The sequence below is a fragment of the Schistocerca piceifrons genome, chromosome 1, assembly GCF_021461385.2.
Source record: "Schistocerca piceifrons isolate TAMUIC-IGC-003096 chromosome 1, iqSchPice1.1, whole genome shotgun sequence".
Lineage (NCBI taxonomy): Eukaryota > Metazoa > Arthropoda > Insecta > Orthoptera > Acrididae > Schistocerca > Schistocerca piceifrons.
In genome coordinates this window covers 843,940,321-843,960,621 of record NC_060138.1, presented here as the reverse complement: position 1 = coordinate 843,960,621, position 20,301 = coordinate 843,940,321, and the positions used below count along the sequence as shown (strand labels likewise).

At 39.8% G+C, this 20,301-nt stretch overlaps 1 protein-coding gene across 1 annotated transcript in view; it reads right to left on the bottom strand.

Annotated features, from left to right (window-relative positions):
- The window catches only part of LOC124775682, a 155,573-nt gene that overhangs the window by 54,640 nt on the left and 80,632 nt on the right, over window positions 1–20,301 (bottom strand). The gene's annotated exons all lie outside the window — the stretch shown is intronic.

The window sequence follows — 20,301 nt, the reverse complement described above, 5'->3', positions numbered from 1 at the left end:
CACATATAGAGGTACTGAAATTTGCAAGCTTCCAGAGTCAGTGGCTCCTTCTTTTGGCAGAAGGGTTGAAGGGGGAGGAATAGGGATGAAGAAAAAGTACTGGTGAGGTTTAGGAAATGGCAAGAATTTGGTTAAGCTCACCCAGAAACCTCTGTCAGGGCAGACTTACCAGATGGGACAAAATGGAGAAGTGGACAGATTTTTTTAAAACTTGAGAGCTTAAAGATGGAAGACAGGGTAAAACACAAGACAGAGACTGCACACAAATTAATAAGAGTGGAAAGCTAAGGGCATTTTATGTGGTATAGGTGGGGGTGGGTGAAGGGGTGGGGTGGTAGAAAAATAAACATATCGGAAAAAAAATATAAAAAATGAAAAGAGAGTGAAGAAAGACATAGTCACTGAAAATAAATGCTGAGACCAACGAAATTAACACAAATTAAGGATAGGTGGGTAATGAGAACCAAGGATATGTTGAAATGCTGGTTCCAACCTGTGGAGTTCTAAGAAACTGGTGTCTGGGAGAAGAATCCAGATGGCAAGTGTAGTGAAAGATGCACCAAGGTCTTGAATGTCATGTTGTAGAGCATGCTCTACGATAAGATATTGTGTGTTGCAGTATACGACCTTTGCCTATGCCAGTCATCCTAACTGATAACTTATAAAGGGCAAAACAGTGTTTAAATAACAGCTGGTACATGACATGTGTCATTTCACAAATGTAGTATACATTTTCAGAGTTACAGAGCTGGTAAAGGTAGTTGTAGGAAAGTGCATAAGGCAAGTCTGATTGTGGGGATGGTCATAGGAGTAGTAGACATAGAGCAGCAAAATGGCTGCAGAAGGAGCAAGGGTATTGCAAGGTGATTATGGAGACTGGGAGGGCAGCAAAAACTGTTCAGGGTGTGGTGAGCAAAAAGTCAAAAGAATGGACTGTGTTTCAGGGCATGATTTTAGAAAGTCATAACCTTATCAAAGCAGTTGATCAGTACATTCAAGACGTGGATAATACTGTGTGCTAAGAGTAATCCTAAGTTTTTTTTTTTTTCTGGTAAAGGGTCTGCATGTGAACAAATATGTTTGCTTTGAATATCAAAGCTGTACGGGAGGAAATTTATGGCATGGAAATGATGGCAACTGTCAGAATGTAAATACTGTTGTTTGTTAATACGTTTAATGTGAACAGAAATGTGTAGTTGACCCTCAGTGAGGGTGACATGAACATAAACCAAAGTGACCTGGGATTCAGAATAGGAGCAAATGAAATTTAATTGGATGAATATATTTAGAGATTTCAAGAATTCTAACAGGCCAGCCTCACAACGAGTCCATAGGTGAAGACATCATCAATGTATCTAAACCATACCATGTGCTGAAGGCTTATGGATCCCAGGAAAGCACCCCTCCAAGTGATGCATGAAAAGGCTGGCATAGTAAGGAGCCATCCTGTTCCCTATTAGTAAGTACAAAGTTGATTAATGTGAGCAGGGAGGAAATCATAGATTTGGAATCTGATGGGTGCGAACTGAGGAAATATTCAGTAGCAGACAGACCATGTACATGGAGGATGTTGACACAGAGGGAGATTTCATCAATGGCCACAAGTAAGGTATGTGGTGGGAATGAGATGAACACAGATTTCACATGATCTAAGAAATGGTTAGTGTCTTTAATATAGGAGGCAAGTCTCTGTACTATAAAGTGGAGGTGTTGATCAACAAAGGCAAATACACATATGGTGTGTGCTTTGAAGCAAACAAATATGGGATGGCCACAGCAATTGGGTTTGTGGATTTTAGGAAGAAGGTAAAAGGTTGGGGGGGGTTGTTTGGGTGGGGTAAGAAGTTCTGTGGATTGAGGTGCTAGTCCTTGTGAGGGCTTGACATTTTAAGGATGGACTGTGGGTCAGTTTGTATCACAGACATGGGTTCTTGATGGTAGATGCTGTACGTAGAGGTGTCAGACAGCTGGTGGAGACCCTCTGTTACGGATTTCCCTCAGCCAAGTACCACAGTTGTCGATCTTCTGTCTGCTGGGAGGATAATGATGGTGTCACACATTTTTTAGGGAACGACAAGCCTGAAGTTTACCAGAGGACAGGGTCATGTTGTAGAGATCTGTGGAAGGGTTGTGAAGCAATGCTGGATGTTTGTAATTCTTGGAAGGCTTGTAAGAAATGATTTTCAGGAAGTGGTTGTGGATCAAGTTGGGATCATGGTTGGAGCTATTCCAATGTCATGTTTTCTGTTGGAATGGTTTTGGGATTGGGTTGCAAAGTAATATTTCCAGTTGACATTATGTGTGAAGGAAAGTAGACCCTTCACCAAAGCAGCATGATTAAATCCAGGTTTAGGGCTTAAAGTGAGACCTATGGTAATACTGAAAATTCAGGAGGGGGAGATTGTCAAAGTGTCTATTAGTTGTTGGTAGTTGAAATATACAATGAATGATGGTACCCCTTAGGGGAACGAGAGTAAGAGACAGGAAAGGACATCAGGGGCATGCAGGGGACTCATCAACATGTTGAAGAGGCTATTCCAGAAGCCCTTGAGGGAACAGGGTGAAACCAGCTGCAGATTGTGGCACAATTGGAACAAATTATGACTGTGTTCTGACTCTGATGTCATACTTTGGTCATTCCAGCTACTGGCAGAGAAGGTTGAGAAGACCAGCCTTGTGTATGAAGTTCCAATGAAGCTCAAATTCTGCAGCATTTTCCCCAGAACTGATCAGGCCCCTTTGGTTCTGAAGTCGAAGGACTGAACTAGGAACTTGAAAGGTCCTGTGACAACCTAGGCTGCGACTTCCTGGACTTCTGCCACCAGATTGAGAGCTGTAGGATCTCCCTAAATGGGTTTGGCAAGATGGGTTTGGGCAAGATTCAGTATCTGGGGTAGGCATAAAATGATAATTGGATCCTTCTACCACCCACCGGAATCATCTCCTAATGTAAGTGAAAACTTTAGAGAAAACTTCAGTTCATGTGCACTACACATCAGAGGCTGCTACTCAGGTGGTTGACTGTGTGTAGGGTGCACTCCAGTGTTTTCTAGATTAGGCAACTCTCCATCCAATTCAGATAATGATAGCTGCAGGGACCCAGAAGTATCAGTGTAATAGCAAAAGAAATGCCTTCCATAGGTGAGAGTATTAAAATCCTAATGGTAAACTGCTGAAGAATGCACAACAAAGTGCCAGAGTTTGAAGCGCTCACAAAAAGCAGGGAAGCCCACTAATACTAGGTACAGAAATCTGGTTGAAACATGAAATTGACAGCAGTCAATTTTTGGTGAAAACTTAAGTGTACATCAAAAGGATAGGCAAATGGGAAAGGGAGGTTACATATTTGTTGCAGCCTACAAGAAACTCAAATCTATGAAGAAAGAAATTGAAGATGGATGTCAGCTTGGGCAAGATTCAGTATCAGGGGTAGGCATAAAATGATAATTGGATCCTTCTATTACCCACCAGACTCATCTCCTGATGTAAGCAAAAACTTTTAGAGAAAACCCTTACTTCACTTGCATATAAGTTTTCCACCCACACAGTGGAGACTTTAATCATCTGACAATTAATTGGCAAAATTACAGTTTTCTTCATGGTGGGCTTGATAATATATCCTGTGAAACGTTACGAAATGCCTTCTCTGAAAACTACTTAGAAGAGAGAGCTATGCACCCTACTCACATTGTAAATATTATGGATCTACTGGCAACAAATAGATCTGACCTCTTTGAAGATGTCCACATTGAAACTGGTATCAGTGAGCATGATACGGTTGTTTATATACATAGACAGTGTTAAACAAAGCGCAGGGCTAGAGATAGAGGGATACTGAATGAAACACATTTGGCTGTCAAGACTGCAATGCATGATGCCTTCAATGCATCAGAATATTGCTAAATGATCATTTACAGAACCAAAAGTAATTCTGGTCATATATAACAGCTGCTAGTACCACCAAATTTAGCACCCAGTCCCTAATGAATAAGATAGGAACTGAAATTGAAGGTAGCATGGCAACAGTTGAAATGCTGAACTCCATTTTCAAACGTTCCTTTACAAAGGAAAACCCAGGAGAATTGCCCCAATTCAGTCCCTGTACTACTGAAAAGATGAGTAAAATCAGTATTGGCATCAGTGGAGTTGAGAAATAACCTGAAATCATTAAAACTGAACAAAGCTCCAGAACCCGATGAAATCCCTGAAAGATTTTATACAGAATTTGCAGTTGTGTAAGCCCCTCTTCTAACTATAACGTATTATAAAGGCCTCTAAGTTAAAACTGTGTCCAGTGAGGTACAATTGAAAGAAGCTGCATAAATATTCAGTTAGATCTTGTCGAGATCTCAAAGTGGTGGAAGACTGGCAACTTACTTTAAATGTTCAGAAATGTAAACTTGTGCACTTCACAGAATGAAAAAAAAGTATCCTTTAACTATAACATCAGTAAGTCACTGTTGGAGTCAGCCAACTCATACAAATACCTGGGTGTAACACTTTGTGGGATATGAAATGGAATGCTCACATAAGTTTAGTCATGGGTAATGCAAGTGGTAAACTTTGGTTTGTTATTAGAATATTGGGGAAATGCAGTCAATCTACAGAAGAGATTGCTTACAAATCTTTGTGCGTCTGGTTCTAGAATATTGCTCAAGTGTGTGGGACTTATACCAAATAGGACTAACAGGGTATATTGAACATACACAGAAAATGGCAGCATGAACGGTCACAAGTTTGTTTAATCCATGGGAGAATATCACAGAGATACTGAAGGAACTGAACTGGAAGACTCTTGAAGATAGACAGAAACTATCGCTAGAAAATCTGTAAAGAAATCTGTAAAAACTGGTTTTAAATGATGACTCTAGGAATATACTACAACCTCTATGTATTGCTCAAATAGGGATGATGAGGATATGATTAGAATAATTACTGCATGCACAGAGGCATTCAAATAATCATTCTTCCCACGTTCCATATGTGAATGGACTGGGAAGAAACCATAATAACTGCTATAATGAGATATACCCTCTGCCATGCACCTCACAATGGTTTGCAAGCTATAGATATATATGCAGAATCAGACAATGGAAAATCCAGGATGGAATACTGACAATATCATGAAAAGGATAGTTGGTACTCACCAATAGCAGAGATGCTGACTCACTGATATAGACAACAAAAAGACTGTCAAAGCTTTGGACCAACCAAAGTGGCCTTTGCAGCCAGAAACTATGGTCATATGTGTGTGAGCTGTGGTTGTGTGTGTGTGTGTGTGTGTGTGTGTGTGTGTGTGTGTGTGTGTGTGTGTGTGTGTGTGTGTGTAAGTGTGTGTGTGTTTGTGTGTGTTGTCTAATTCTGATGACAGTCTGTGCAGCTGAAAGCTTTGTTTGGCAGTCTTTTTGTTGTGCCTGTCTGTGACTCAGCATCTCCACTACATGATGAGTAGCAACTTTTCTTTTCATGGTGTAGATGTAGATGAGAGGTTGAAAATAATGTATTATTGTGACTGGCTCTTGAGATCATGAGATATCATTGCTCTGGGAGGCAGTGTGTCTGTTTCACTGCACAAGCCATCTGGATTCTTCCCCCAGATACCAATTTCTCAGAGCTCCACAGGTGTGAACTAGCTTTACAACATGTCCTGGATTTGCACCAGCCACCTGGTTTTAATTTAAATTAATTTCTTTGGACTCAGTATTTCTTCTCAATAACTATTCCTTTCTGCATTTTCTTTTAGTTTTAAGTATCTTTTATCTTCTGGCCCGTGTATTCCCCTACCCACCCAAGACATGTAATGCACTTAGTTCTCCACTCTTTCTAACTCAGGCACAATGTTTTGTTAGTAATATCTTGTGTGGTGGTGCCTAAACATAAGTCATTTGTTCTCTCATCTATAATTTGAAATATTTGTTAGTCTTGTGCGGTATTTAGATATTACAGCCTTTTACAACGGTCTGAAAAATATTTGTGAGGACAGCCAGAAAGTGATGAGAAAATACTGTCCATAATCTTCATTTCACAGGTCCACTTCTCAGCTTGCCTAAACTAAAATAAACTGTTCTGACACTCTATGAATAATGTAAAGAAGTCAGGTACCACAATAAACAAATACGGCAAGCACTAAAAATAAGCACACCAGCAAATAAAATTTCTGCAATGCCCACTTGAAAACACTGAATAGCAAAAACACTAAAAGAGATGCTGTTAAAGCAAGTAAATACACCCCTGCAAAGAAAGGTCAAAGTAGAATTAAGGTGCCAGCAATACAGAAAAGAAAATCCATGGTAGCTAGGCACTGGGTTCTTCTTAATACTCATTGCCAAATGTTGAATTCTGCCTAGTCATCAAATATGGAGTGTCTAGGAAACCTGCTTTCCTGGATCACTAGACAACAATTGATGCAAATCATATCAATAAGTTTTATTACAAAAGGAAAAAATACAATCCTTAACTTTGTGTTAAACAGATGTATTGCAAGCAAAGGGCAACAAGCAAAATAATCAATGTCCCTCAGTATAACAATTTCAAGTTTGAGCTACATAGAATGTACGAACAAAGTAATGAGCTTTGACACTTCTATTAAGTTCGTTGGTCATCAGCTTCTTGTAGAACTGGGCTGCAGCCAGTCAGGCATGGCGCTTATGTTCTCTTCACATAGAGGCCACTGCTGTCACATTTTCATTATGGAGAGGGGTCAGTCAGCATGCAATTGGCTGATGTATTCTTCACAGCCCTCTCTGCTCTCTCATTCCCGACTGACACACCGGTACTTGACTTTACGCCATAACAAAGATTAATCCAAATTTTTCTATAAGTATCTCTGTACTTTATTTATGTTCTATGAGATCCTTTGAACTCTAGAGTATTCCACATGGAACTGAAGGTTGTGAACTGAATTGTGGCCTCTGAGCTGTTTCAGTTTTAGCTTCTGTTTCTTGAAGATTCACGATATGATCTTGAAATTGGTGCAGTTTCGCCATTACATATTAAGAACATGGTACACTCATCTTGGCTTTGTAGATTAATAACAAAGATGAATTAATCTAATTTGTCTTACAAAATTTAGGCACTAAAATTGGTTTTCTCTAATAAGTCAAAAAGTAGATGAGATATCTTCATGAAAACTTCTATCATATGTTTTTATGATAAATTCAATCTAATTCCAGAAACAGAACTTTGTAATTTGAATATTATGTGCTTCTTATATTTCATAAAAGTGGAATAATTCAAAAAGTACAAGAGGTAGATTCCTGAAAATCTCTATCATGAAATTTTTATGATAAACTGTTCTAATTCCAGAATTAGAACTTTCTATTGTTAATCCTGTATGTCTCTTAGAATTTTCTAAAATGTGTATTTTTTTAAATAACTAAATAGTACCCCATCTTGAGATGTACAATATTTAACTTTTTCATAGTCTTACATAATCTGACAAAGTTTTGAAACAATATTTAAAAATTTAATTTTATGTAAGCATGCAGTGCAATCTCTTTGTTAGCAGCTTACAGCAAACATTCGATGCTTTATTGGAATGAACTTGGCCAATGGAGTGGGAAAAATCTGTCTTGTGTATTACCCTGTTTTAACAACTTGAAGCTTCCAGATTTTCAAATCTTGTCTAATGCAGTCCCCAACAATCAGTCTTTCCTTCTCGTCCTGTCTGGTAAGTCTCTCCTCACATAGGGTTCTGGGTGACTTTTCTGAACTTTCCCATTTTCGTAAACCCCATCAGTCTTTTTCCTTCAATTCCTGTTCCTTTCTCTTCAACCCTTCTGCCAGAAGAAGCAGCCACTGGCTCTGAAAGCTTGCAAATTTGATAACTTTATAGGAATGTTTTCTGCCAATGCTTTTTATCCACTCCAATTACATTACATATTTCCTTTGGTTTTTATCTTAACATGTAGATTTAGAGTCCCCAAAAAATGAATTAGACAGGGACACACAAAAAATTATTCCCATGCAAAGATTGTATTGGTGGGTGATATCAAGTCATTCATTTCAGCATCATGTATGCTTAACTAAAACCTACAACTACTACACTCTAAATCTAAAAAATCATAATGAAATTTATTTCATACTGAGCAATTAATACAATCCATACAGAAATACAATTTCAGAAACTCATACGGATTATTCTTCTGAATACATCATGTAAGGATATTGGCATTTAGATTTAATAAAACTACAGTTTTGAGTTTAAAAATACATTGTACATTGGTAAATGTGAAAGAACAGTGTTACAATGTTTGCCTTTTGTCATCATCATAAAAAAGAATACTTGTGAATTAGCATGAAATGAAATGATCGTATGGCATTGTTGGCCGGGAGGCCCCATGTGGGGAAAGCAAATACTATGGTAATGAAATATTTTCAAAAGAGTGCCTTTCTGTTTATTTTAGAGGAAGACAGAACTCTTTTTGAGAGAACAATGGATTTTCTGATATAATTTATGGGAAACAGGAATACGGATAATTGTACATAAAACAAACTGTTTGCATAAATGTCTATATATACATATATTTCAGCACAAAAAAAGATACAAGTCTACACCGTACAAGGTACAAAGGCTGACTGTAATATTAACATGGCACCTCGTCAGAGCCAGTTAGAGTTCAAAGATCATGCTTTATGGGGTCGATGTGACCTATTTGACCCCATACAGGTCCCCCCCCCCCCCCCCCCCCCATCTCCCCGCAGCATGGAGTATGGCCTGTGAGGCCGGAGGGGAGGTCGTGTGGGAGTTGGCGTCGGAGTGAATAGTGCGAGACGGCAGGCGTTGGAAGCTCCATCTCAGTCAGGGCGGCGTGCGAAGGTGCGGTGATGGGCTGCAGGTCCACATCATAATCAGACAGCCAGTTGGGGTGGACGATGCATTGGCAGGTGAGGGAGTAGAGGTGTGGGGACGGGTGAGGCATGTGAGCATACCTGCCCCTAATGCACATTGAGCCATCAAAGGAGATGAATGCACAAACTCTTGATGGATCACACTCTCACAGGAGGGACAAGTTATGCACTATTTTGACATCTAGTTCCTTGTTGAGTGTTGAGTCTGCAGTGTCTGTAGGGAGCATATGCACACATTCATCGAAAGCGACAATCAACACGTCGTCGATACGGTTAGGTGGTACATTGCAGTGCAAGTTGAAATTCAGGAAGCAAGCCTCTCCAGTAGATTAAATGCCATCAAAACTTGCACATGGGGTTGATGACAAGATGCTTGGGAAACCCACGAACTGCAGTGACGAATCATCAGAAGGAGAAGACCCTACGATAGGATGAGCTAACTCATTATTGGGCTCAGCAATGGAAAATTCGTCCGGATGGTCTGACTGGGACGGCAGAGGGGTGTCGGAGTCCATGAAAGCAGGCTTGAGCCTGTGTAGCAAAACGGTCTGTGGGCGATCTTTAACCATAATGTCAAACATCGTCTCGCCCCTCCGGAGTATTTCAAAGGGGCCGAAGTACGGGGGTTGCAGGGGTTGTCTAATGGAATCATCCCTAAGCATAATGTGGGAGCATGTGTTGAGTGCAGTTGGCACGTAAGTGTCTGAAGGGGAATGACTGGGTGCGCATTCTACTAATGAAGTCTGGGGTGGTGGGGAAATCCTCGGGTGCTTGGGGCAGGATAAGTTCCCCAGGTAGAACCAGGTTCTCGCCAAAAACGAATTCGGAGGTGGTTCCCTGTAAGTCAGGTTTAAAGGTAGAACAGAGACCAAGTAACACCCAAGGAAGCGCCTCAGACCATAGGCAGTCATGGCACCTGAGTGCTGCTTTAAGGGTGTGATGCCATTGTTCCACTAAACCATTGCTTTCCGGGTGGTAGGCTGTTGTATGAATTTTTTGATACTGCAAAGGTTACATAGAATTGTGAAAAGTGGAGACTTGAACTGTCAACCCTGGTTGGTGGTGATGGTGGATGGGCATCCAAACCTAGTGATCCATGATGAGACGAATCCCTTGGCCACAGTTTCTGCTGTGATATTGGGTAAAGGAACAGCTTCCACCCAACAAGACATGCAGTCAATTATGGAGAGGATATATCTGTGGCCCTCTGACAGTGGCAGAGGGCTGATGAGGTCGATATGTACATGACGAAAACATCCTTGTGGAATGTCAAACTTGCCAAGGAGGGGAAAGGTGAGGTGTCCAATTCTATTGTGTTGGCAGGAAATGCACCTGCGTGCCCAGGTTTGACAGTCCTGTTTAAGATTTTTCAAAACACTTGGTGACACCAAAACATCACGGAACTTGGCTTTGGTAAATACAAGCGATGTCTGAGGAACCATGAGGAGAGCTTGAGATTCCTCAGCAGAGTCCTGGAGAGCGGCGAGGTCAGATAAATCGACAATGCATGAGACAGTATTGATCTGTGAAAAGAAATCGGTGGAGATGTTTTCCGTGCCTTTGATGTACTGTATGTCTGTAGTAAATTGAGAGACCAGGTTGAAGTGGTGGAAACACCGAGAGGGTGGGTCAAGACCGCCAGAAGTTCTATATCAAAAGCGGAACATTTCTTCTGTGCTCTACGCAGTTTTTTTTATAAGAAATGAAGGGGTGAAACCATGTCACCTTTGGATTGCTGTAATGCTGCCCTGACCGTGATGTCGCGGGCATCCGTAGTAATAAACAACTCGGTATGTAGATCAGGGTGGGTGAGTATGACAGCGTGAGCTAACACTGTCTTTAGAGCCCTGAAAGTCTCTAGCATAGGTTCAGTCCAACGGACTGGCTTAAGGCCAAAAGTCTGTTTGCCGGACAGCGAGACCGTCAGCGGGGCCTGCACAGTGGCAGCAGAACTGTGACGGAGTGTGGTGCCCCAGGTGTTTCTCATATAGGATCTTGATTATTAACTCCTGTGGGGATGAGGCAAGTTGGTCCAATATTGTCTTCTTGGCAAACTCATATTTTGGCAGCAGCGATGGCGAAAGCAGGAGGTCACAAATAAAATGGTCATGGAGGTGTGTGACGAGACATAGAAATTTAGAGTTGTCATCAGTCACCTGATGTAACACTATAAGATGCTCCACAAGCGTGAACCATGAAACGGGGTTGTCCTCATATAAAGGAGGTAGCTTTGGCAGACGGTCAGAAGGGGCTGAGGGGGGGGGGGGGGGGGTGTAGGGTGGCTTCGGTGTATCTTGGAAGGCCTGCTGTCCCATGGCACGATAGGCTGTCCTGCAACCCTGCACTACTGGTGTGAGCGTGTTACTAGCAAACATGTCCTGAACAATGGCTGGTTACAATGTCCCTGATGAGTCATGGAAGCCCGACGCGGCAGGCACAGTTGGTACTGTGAGAATGAGTGGAGGAGCAGCGTGTGAAGTAGGCCCATAAACTGGACCGGAGGTTAATGGCACAGTACTTAAATTGTCCACCTCGGAAATGACGTGGAAGGCCGGCACAGCAGGTGCAGACAGTACTGCGGAAGAAGCGAGCAGCTGTATGGTCGGAATCAGGGCCCCCTGTGAGTGAGGGGGTGGAAGGTAGCCGAGGGGGGAGGGGGGGGGGGGAGGTTTGGTACTTGGTGTGGCAACAGCAAGAGTTTTCTGTGCACAAAACGCACCCCATGTGGTAGGACCATAAATCACTGGTGAAACCTGCTGGTGATCACATTGATGTGGTACAATATTCCTGAATGGCGAAGCACCAATGAGTGTCCTTGAACCTATGTGATCAAGAAACTGGGCAACAGATCTGGTGGTTGAGCCTGGTGAACTTGATGTATAAAAATGTCCATTATTAAATTGTGAGGATGGCAAAACTGGCATAGCTTGACAGCAGTTGACCACATGTGCATTTTGCACGAATGGCGGGCCTGCCCATGGCACTATTGTAACCAATGTTGCGGCACATAGAGGATCAAAGCACATGTGCAAATTTGGGTCCCTTTGAACACTACATGAGTGAAGTGAAAGGACTGAAAATATATCTATCCAACAACAGATACTCCACCATGTTCATTTTATTTAAAGAAAATTAAGCTGGGCATCCTCTAGATCAGTAAACAAAATAGCATTTTAGAATGGACGACAAGTCTACTACTTTCAACAAAGAAGAAGAATAAAAGACAAGTATTATGAAAACTGCTCATTCAGATTCTACTGTTGCTACCTCTCTCTGCACTGAGTCACTATCTCAGCATGCCATGTACTGTAAAAATGCGACCAGGGTTTGCCCCATGTTGTACTGAGTGCGACTTGCCACTTCTCAGCCTGATAGCACTGGCAGCTGTTACCCCATGGTGAGCTGTGCTGATGAAGCCTATGTCTGGTGGGTCATTCCAGCCAGATTCCGCTGGTAGTGTTGATATCACATAATGCCATCTCAGTATTTCTCTACTATGGGTACTTGCTGAGTTGACTGTACAGAATGAGTTGTCAATGACAGTGTTTAACATATGAGAGCGATCTCTGGCCTCACCATCACCACAGACTGGCATTACCCAGTCCCTGAAGTCACCCAAATTTGACACACTGATGTCCAGGTGTCCATCTTGATATCCTTGGCTGACTATGCAATAGTTAACAAGTCATGCTGCTTTATTCTGGCGTCAGAAGTGCTGTCAGAAACTAGTAAGTGACTCCAGCGTGGTGAGTGCAATGCACTATTTTCCACACTGGAGGTTTTGGTTTTAGTTCCTTTCCTATTGAGTATTTTTCTTGATTGTAGACAAATACTTAGCTATATCCCAATCAGGGATGGAGAAGATTAGTCTAGGGAGTCCTAGACCTTTCTAAATCAGAAGGCACAAAAGCAGGTGGACTACATGGACTTGCCTTAGCAGTCAGATACATTAAGAAAGGATAGATCCTCATCCAATATGTTACTACCCATCCTAGATGCTCCTACTGCTACCCTATTTTCTGCCTATCTTCACTAAAGTAGGGGAGGATGTGTTAATGTTTACCGACAACCCATGAACAGCCATGAACTTGGGATGTTGGTCAAGGGGACAATTGTTGCATATGTTTAAGTTACATTTGGCGGAAGATGAGAAGACATGTGAAGTATGATGAGGGTTTGGGGAATGCTAAGATGTTAGGGATTCTGAGGACAAGTTTTTAAAGTGATATAAGAATGAAAAATAGTTGAAGATATTACCAGGAGCAATTACGCAGTGTGCCACATAAAGGAAAAACAGGGTGAGTGCACAGAGACTTTCATGAACAGGATTGGAAAGCTTAATGCCAATACATATAAGATGGTGGAAAACGATGACACTAACAGCAGGGCCATACCAAGGCCATGGCAAAACATGCACCTGTCATGGGTATAAGCACAGAGGAGGCACAAAAATTAAGTAGGTAAATATAAGAAAGATAGTTTGTGAATTTTCTGGCATATTATGTAAATTCTCCTGCCCTACATGACCCTACCTTCAGCCTCTGAGAAGTAGCCTTTCCCTCAGGCTGACACTGTAAATTAATGCTAATGGTACAGTGTCATTTCACCCAAGAAGCATCATAAAAAAATGACTGTACTGGACTTACATCACTTGAGGTTTTTTACATTACATTACATTTATTGTTTGCCAAGGATCCCTTGGATAGGAGTCTCTGGGATGTGGAAAGAGTCAAAGGTTTTGTTTTACTCAGACACATGGATACTGTACAATTCTAATGCAGACAGAGTTATGAGCTATAATACTTGTGAAGATATTCATCAATGGAGTAGAAGGAGTTGGCCAACAGGAAGTTCTTTAATTCACTCTGAAACTGATCTTTATCACTTACAAGACCTTTGATATGCTCTGGTAAGTTATTGAATATATGAGTACTATGTATGTGACTCCTTTTTGTATTAATGTTAAGCTTTTACAGTCCTTATACAGATTGTTTTTGGTTCTGGTATTATAAGCATGTTTTGCAATATTTTGCATGAAAGAGACATGTTGTAAATGACAAAGGACATCAATGAGTATATGTACTGAGAAGTAGTAGTTAGAATACCAAGTTTCTTAAAGAGATCTCTTTATGATGATCTAGGAATGACACCAGATATAAATCTAATGACTCTTTTCTGAATTTTGAAAATGTTCTCTTTGTGAGAGGAGTTTCCCCAAAAGATGATTCCATAATGCATTAGTGAATGGAAGTAGGCTGAATAAACTAACTTCTTCATTTTTAAATCACCCATTTCTGCTATCATGCGTGCTGCAGATGTAGCTGAACTAAGGCATTTGTTTCATTAAGTCTAGAGTGAGAGTTTTCCAATTTAGGTTGGGGTCAATTTGTAGCCCTAAAAATTTGACGCTGTTGACAGCTTTAATTTCATTGTTTGAATACATTATACTTATAGGGTCAGATATTCTTTGTGAGGTACTAAACTGTATGCACTGGGTCTTGTCAAAATTCAGTGACAATCCATTTGCTGTGAACCACCCATTGATACTTACAAATATTTCATTAGCTGATTGCTCAGTGAGATCATGGGAACTGTTTTTTACACCAATACTTTTACCATCTGCAAATAAGACAAAATTTGCATTTTGTAACACTGCATATGGAAGATCATTAATATATAATAGTAACAACAAGGGACCTAAAGTAGAGCCCTGGGGCACCCCTTGTCTGATGGTTTCATATTTTGAATGAATATTGTTATGTGGAAAGCCTGATACAGACACACACTGTCTTCTATTTAAAAGATAGGATGAGAACAATTAGCCTGCTACTCCTGTCATCTCATAATATTTTAACTTTTGTATAAGGATATCATGCTTTAGCCAGATAACAGAATATTCTGTCATAATAACTTTTGATTTATTGATTCTAATATATCATCTGTAAAAGTGAATATAGCCTGATCAGTCGAAAATCCTTTCCGAAACCCAAACTTATTGCAAATGAGAATATTTTTCTGTACTAAGTGTTTATAAAGTTATGGTACATAAAACTTTCAAACACTTTTGAAAATATTGCCAATAGTGAAATGAGAAGGGAGTTTTCCACTGATGATTTGTCTCCTTTTTTGTGTAATGGTTTGACAACAGCATATTTAAGCCTATCTGGAAAAGTACCACTGTGGAGGGATTCTTACATAAGTAACTCAGTATCTCACAAAGTTCTGAGGAGCAATATTTAATTATGGTAGTGCTGATTTCATCTTAACCACTGGAACATTTGTTTTTGAGAGAGCTAATAATATTAGAAATCTCTTCGGTGAGGTAGGATATAGTTGTATTTTGTCAAATGTCTGTGGAAATGCATTTTTTAAATATTTTAAGCCATCTTCTGAGGAACTATGCAAAACTAAGTTGTCTGTTACTGAAAGCAAAAAGTTGTTGACAGAGTCTGCAATTTTGGAGGTATCTGTAATCAACTCATTATTCACATTTAATATATTTCCTCGTTTGCCTGGTCAGTTTTTCCTGTTTCACTTTTTACTATGTTCCATATACTTTTTATCTTGTTATTAGAGACATCATCTTTTCTTGAAAATAAACACATTTTGAGGTTCTGATTACTTTGTTTAGAATTTTACAATATAATTTGTAATGTGATTTAGCTCTGTTGTCATCATTTTCCCTTGATATAAGTAGAGTCTTCTTTTTGTTTTGCAAGAAACTTTTATTCCATTTGTAATCCAAGGTTTTGAAACATTTAATGTATTATGCATTGATTACTTTCTTAGAGCAGCAGTTTTCAATGTGATCTATGACCATATTAGAGAAACAGTTATATTTTTCATTTATCCTGGGTGAATTGTATACATCTTTCCAGTCTGCATTCCTCAAACAGTTTTTTATACTTTCAATTGCTGTTTCATTTATTATTTGTATAGTTTCCCACTTCCTGTTATTAGTTGAATGAGACCCCACTATATTACATGTAGTAACTGGGTATCATGATCTGAAAGGCCATTAAATATTCGATTTATACTAAGATTTGCTAGTGTGGTAGTATCTATGAAAATGTTATCAATAGCAGTGCTTCTGGTACCCACACCCCTGGTTGGGAACTGTACTAAGGGAATGAGATTATAACAAGTGGTAAGAGACTCTAGTATGGATCTTGAGTAACTATCCTCCAGAAAATTTAAATTAAAATCTCCACTTAGTATGAGTTCATTATTTTTAGAAGTTAAGAAATTTAATACTGCATCAAGCTGCTTAGTGAATAGCTGGAAATTACCGGTTGGAGCCCTGCATATTGTGACTATAATGATTTTTCTTTTGTGTGTTTCTACTTGTGTGGCACATGCTTCAAAATGCTGATCACTACAGTATTTAAGAATGTGAATATTTTTATAATTGTGACCCTTTCTAATGTAAGTAGCAACTCCTCCTTTCTCCATCTCTTTTCTACAATACTTTGAAGCTAATGTATACCCTTCCATATTAAGCATTTCAATTTCACTATCTAAATGATGTTCAGAAATACAAATAATATCAACAGGATTTGTAGACTGTAGCTCATCTAAACAGATCTGAAATTCATTGATTTTGTTTTGTCTTTTAAACCTCTGATATTTTGATGTAGTAAATTTACTGTTATTTTCTTTTTTTTTTTTTTTTTGTCTTCACAACATTTTCAGGTACATCTTGTTTCAATATTGAATGTGTAGATAATGAGCTTAAACTAAAAAAGAACTACTTCCATGAGTTGCAGTCCCCCCCCCCCTTTAAAGAATTTGCTGTCAACCTAGCCAGTATATCCTTCCATATCCTAATGAGATGCAGGCCATGAGAAGTAAAGCCCCACCTACTCGTAGTGTCAACAGGAACCAAACCAATCCCTGACCCAATACCAGCCCGAAGCAGTCAATCCAACTCTTTATTGACGCTCTTCACAGGGCTGTTCAACTGGGGTCGATCGTACCGCTTGAAAACAGGCACAAACTCAACATTAATATGGTTCTTTGCTGATGCTATTTTTACCAGGTCACTCTCAATACTGTAGCCCTGGTCCATATTGATACTGTTCCCTGCTGCACCCAGCATTACAACATGATTCTCCCTGGTGAAACCTTTACACAAAGATCCTATGCCCACTATCACTTGGCTGAGAGATACACTAGTCTTGAAAATGTTTGTGACCTGGTAGCTGGCACCTAATTTTCCCTGCAGAAGTTGGACCACACCTCTTCCATGACTGCTACCTAACAGCAGAATTTTCTTCCTACTTCCTACTTTTTCTGAAGCAACAGGCTTCCTAACTGAATTCTGCTGTGGATCAGCTACACTACATCTACATGAGTCTCTTCATTACTTAACTATGGCAGCAGGGCAAATCTATTTTTTGTGCCGACAGTGAAACTGTAAGACACTGTCCCCTTTCTGTGGCCCGCGTTTCCTGCTACCACTTCCCACTTCTCTTCATCCTTCTCCCCCATTAACCTAATTAGTTCCTCCATAGCTTTATCTAATTCAGTTTGACGGGATCTAATCTTCCCCTTCTGTTCTGCTATTTTCATATCCCGTGAACACACTCTACAGTACCTAGGAAGAGTCTCATTTTGTTCCCTAATTTCCATGCCACTACATTCCCCCCAGTGAAACGATCTGTCACAGCAGCTGCATAGCACCCCAGTACTAACATTCCTAAGGCAGCTAAAACACTTCACACTCATGATTGTTTACAATATAGGCCTACTTTTTAAGCTTTCACTAAATAAAGATAATTTCCTATTTACTATACTCTATAGTGCTCTAACATAAATATGATATTTATGTACTTACTTAATTACACTTTGAATCGCTTAACTTTCACGCATAAAATTTAGGCCTAAAAACAGCTGCTAAGTGGTAATGGTTTTATGCTATTTTCTTTAAAAATGTGGCACAGAACATAAAATCTTCATTTCCCTGAACAGATATTACACTACTGGAATGCCATATGCCATATGTGTCAAAATTGTGTTTGGTTCACACAGCTAGCTCATGTTCAGTAACAAAGTTTTTGGCACTACTTTGCTTTGTACTGTGGGCTCTCAAAGGTTGGTGACCAGGTGCTGAAGCAAATATGCTATTTCATTGAAGGGTTTTGATTTTTACTGATTTCTCCCAACTGAGGAGTAGAGGGAAATGTTTAAGCTATACTGCTTCAAATTATTTGAGAGAGTAATAAGTGAAATGAGAAACTTTTAATATCCGAGAGCACTGTATCACTTTTTTTCTTTTTTTAATATAACACTAATTTTGGTGCCAAATAAAGCAGAAATATTGATACAGCTGAAGAAATAGAAGAGGAGCAGACGTAGGAAGTGACCACAACACTGTTTTGGTGGAATTCAGACTGAAGATAGTGGCAAATAGAACCAAGCTCAATCACAGGTGCAAGAAAATAAATGTGGCAAGGTTAAAAGACCAACATATCAAAGAAACATTTGCCCTTGAACTACAAAACAGATTCCAGGTCCTATCTGAAGAAAACTTTATGGAAGAGAAAATTGAAACATGTTGGCAAAAAATCAAAGACAGTTATTTAGATGTGAGAGAAAAAATCTTAGGATTTAAGGCACATCAAAGGAAGGAATGGATCTCCAATCATACATGGGATGAAATCAGTCACAGGAAAGAAATAAAACTTAAGTTTAATTTTTGTAAGATAAGAGCGCAGAAGAGCGAAGCACATAAGGAATACACGGAGGTGAACAAAAAAGTGAAAATATGGCTACGTCGAGATAAAAGGAGATGGATAGATGAGCAAGCAAAATTAGCAGAAGAGGCAGCAAGACAAGGAAATATGAAAGAGCTCTACAATATTGCCAAACAGTTGTCAATGAAGAACTTCAGACATGAAGGACCAGTTAAGAACAAGGATGGGGTGATGTTTACAATTCAACAGGCACATCTACAGAGATGGGAGGAGCACTTCAAGGAACTGTTAAATTGTGAAGACAACCAAGAGGAACAGGTAAGAGATGTTCCAGAGGAAGTCGAAGAAGATCAAGATATAAATTTGCAGTGCCCCACAATGGACGAAATTAGGATTGCCTTGAAAACACTAAAAAATATAAAGGCTCCAGGCCTAGACAAAATAGCACTGGAGTTCTTAAAAGCTGATATTGAAAGTACTGTTAAAATGCTCCATCTTTTGCTGAAGCATATTTGGCTTGAAGAGAAATCTCCAAAGGAGTAGAAAAATGGTTTGGTGGTAAAGCTCCCAAAAAAAGGGAAATTTGTCAGACTGTAACAACTGGCGTGGTATTACATTGTTGTCAGTGCCCAGTAAGGTCCTTACCAGAATTATTTTAAACAGAATTAAAGAATCCCTTGAAAAGCAACTACGTAATGAACAGGCCAGTTTTAGGGCACAACACAGTTGTCTTGATCTTATTAACACTCTTAGGATCATTTTAGAGCAAAGCAAAGAATTCCAAGCAACCATGTACCTGGAATTAATTGATTTTCAAAAGGCCTTCGATTCCATGAAACATAAAGTGTTCTGGCAGGTGTTGCGGAAGTGTGGCATACCACAGAAGATCTTAAATATCATAAAAGATCTATATGATGGCTACAAGTGTTGTGTACTCCACAAGGGAAATATGACAGAGCCAATAAAGTAACAACTGGAGTTCGGCAGGGTTGCATTTTATCACCAACACTTTTTCTATTTGTTCTAGACTCTGTTATGAGAAGAGTCACAGCAGGCAGAAGACGAGGAATCCAGTGGGGGATCCATGAACATCTGGAGGATTTGGATTTTGCAGATGACATAGTTTTATTAGCTCAAAGGCTGACTGATATGCAAGCTACATTAAACTTGCTGAAAGTAGAAGCAGAGACTGCTGGCCTCAAGATAAGTACAGGCAAAACAAAGGAAATGAGAGTAAATTCAGGGAACATGGGGGTGCCACTGTTAATAGGTGAGCAGTGGGTGGAGACTGTCAACTCATTCCTTTATCTGGGTAGTATAGTGATGGAAGATGGTGGAGCCGGAGATGATTTGAAAAACCGCATTAAAAAGACAAATGCTGCCTTCATACAATTGTATCCAATATGGAAAAATAGAAATATCATGTACAAAACAAAAATTCGTATTTTTAATACAAATGTGAAGGCTGTCCTGTATGCCAGTGAAAGTTGGAAAATGGATAAAAAGATAACATCCCAGTTACAAAGCTTCATAAATAGATGACTTCGACGCATCATGAATATCTGATGGACAGAAAAAATATGTAATGAGGAGCTCTGGTGAATAACAAACCAGATACCTATAGAAGACCAGATATGTGAGAGAAAGTGGGGTTGGTTGGGGCACACCTTGAGAAAACCAGATGGAGCCATAAAAAAAAAAACCATTGGAATGGAATCCTCAGGGAACATGGAAGAGAGGAAGACCAAGAGGCACA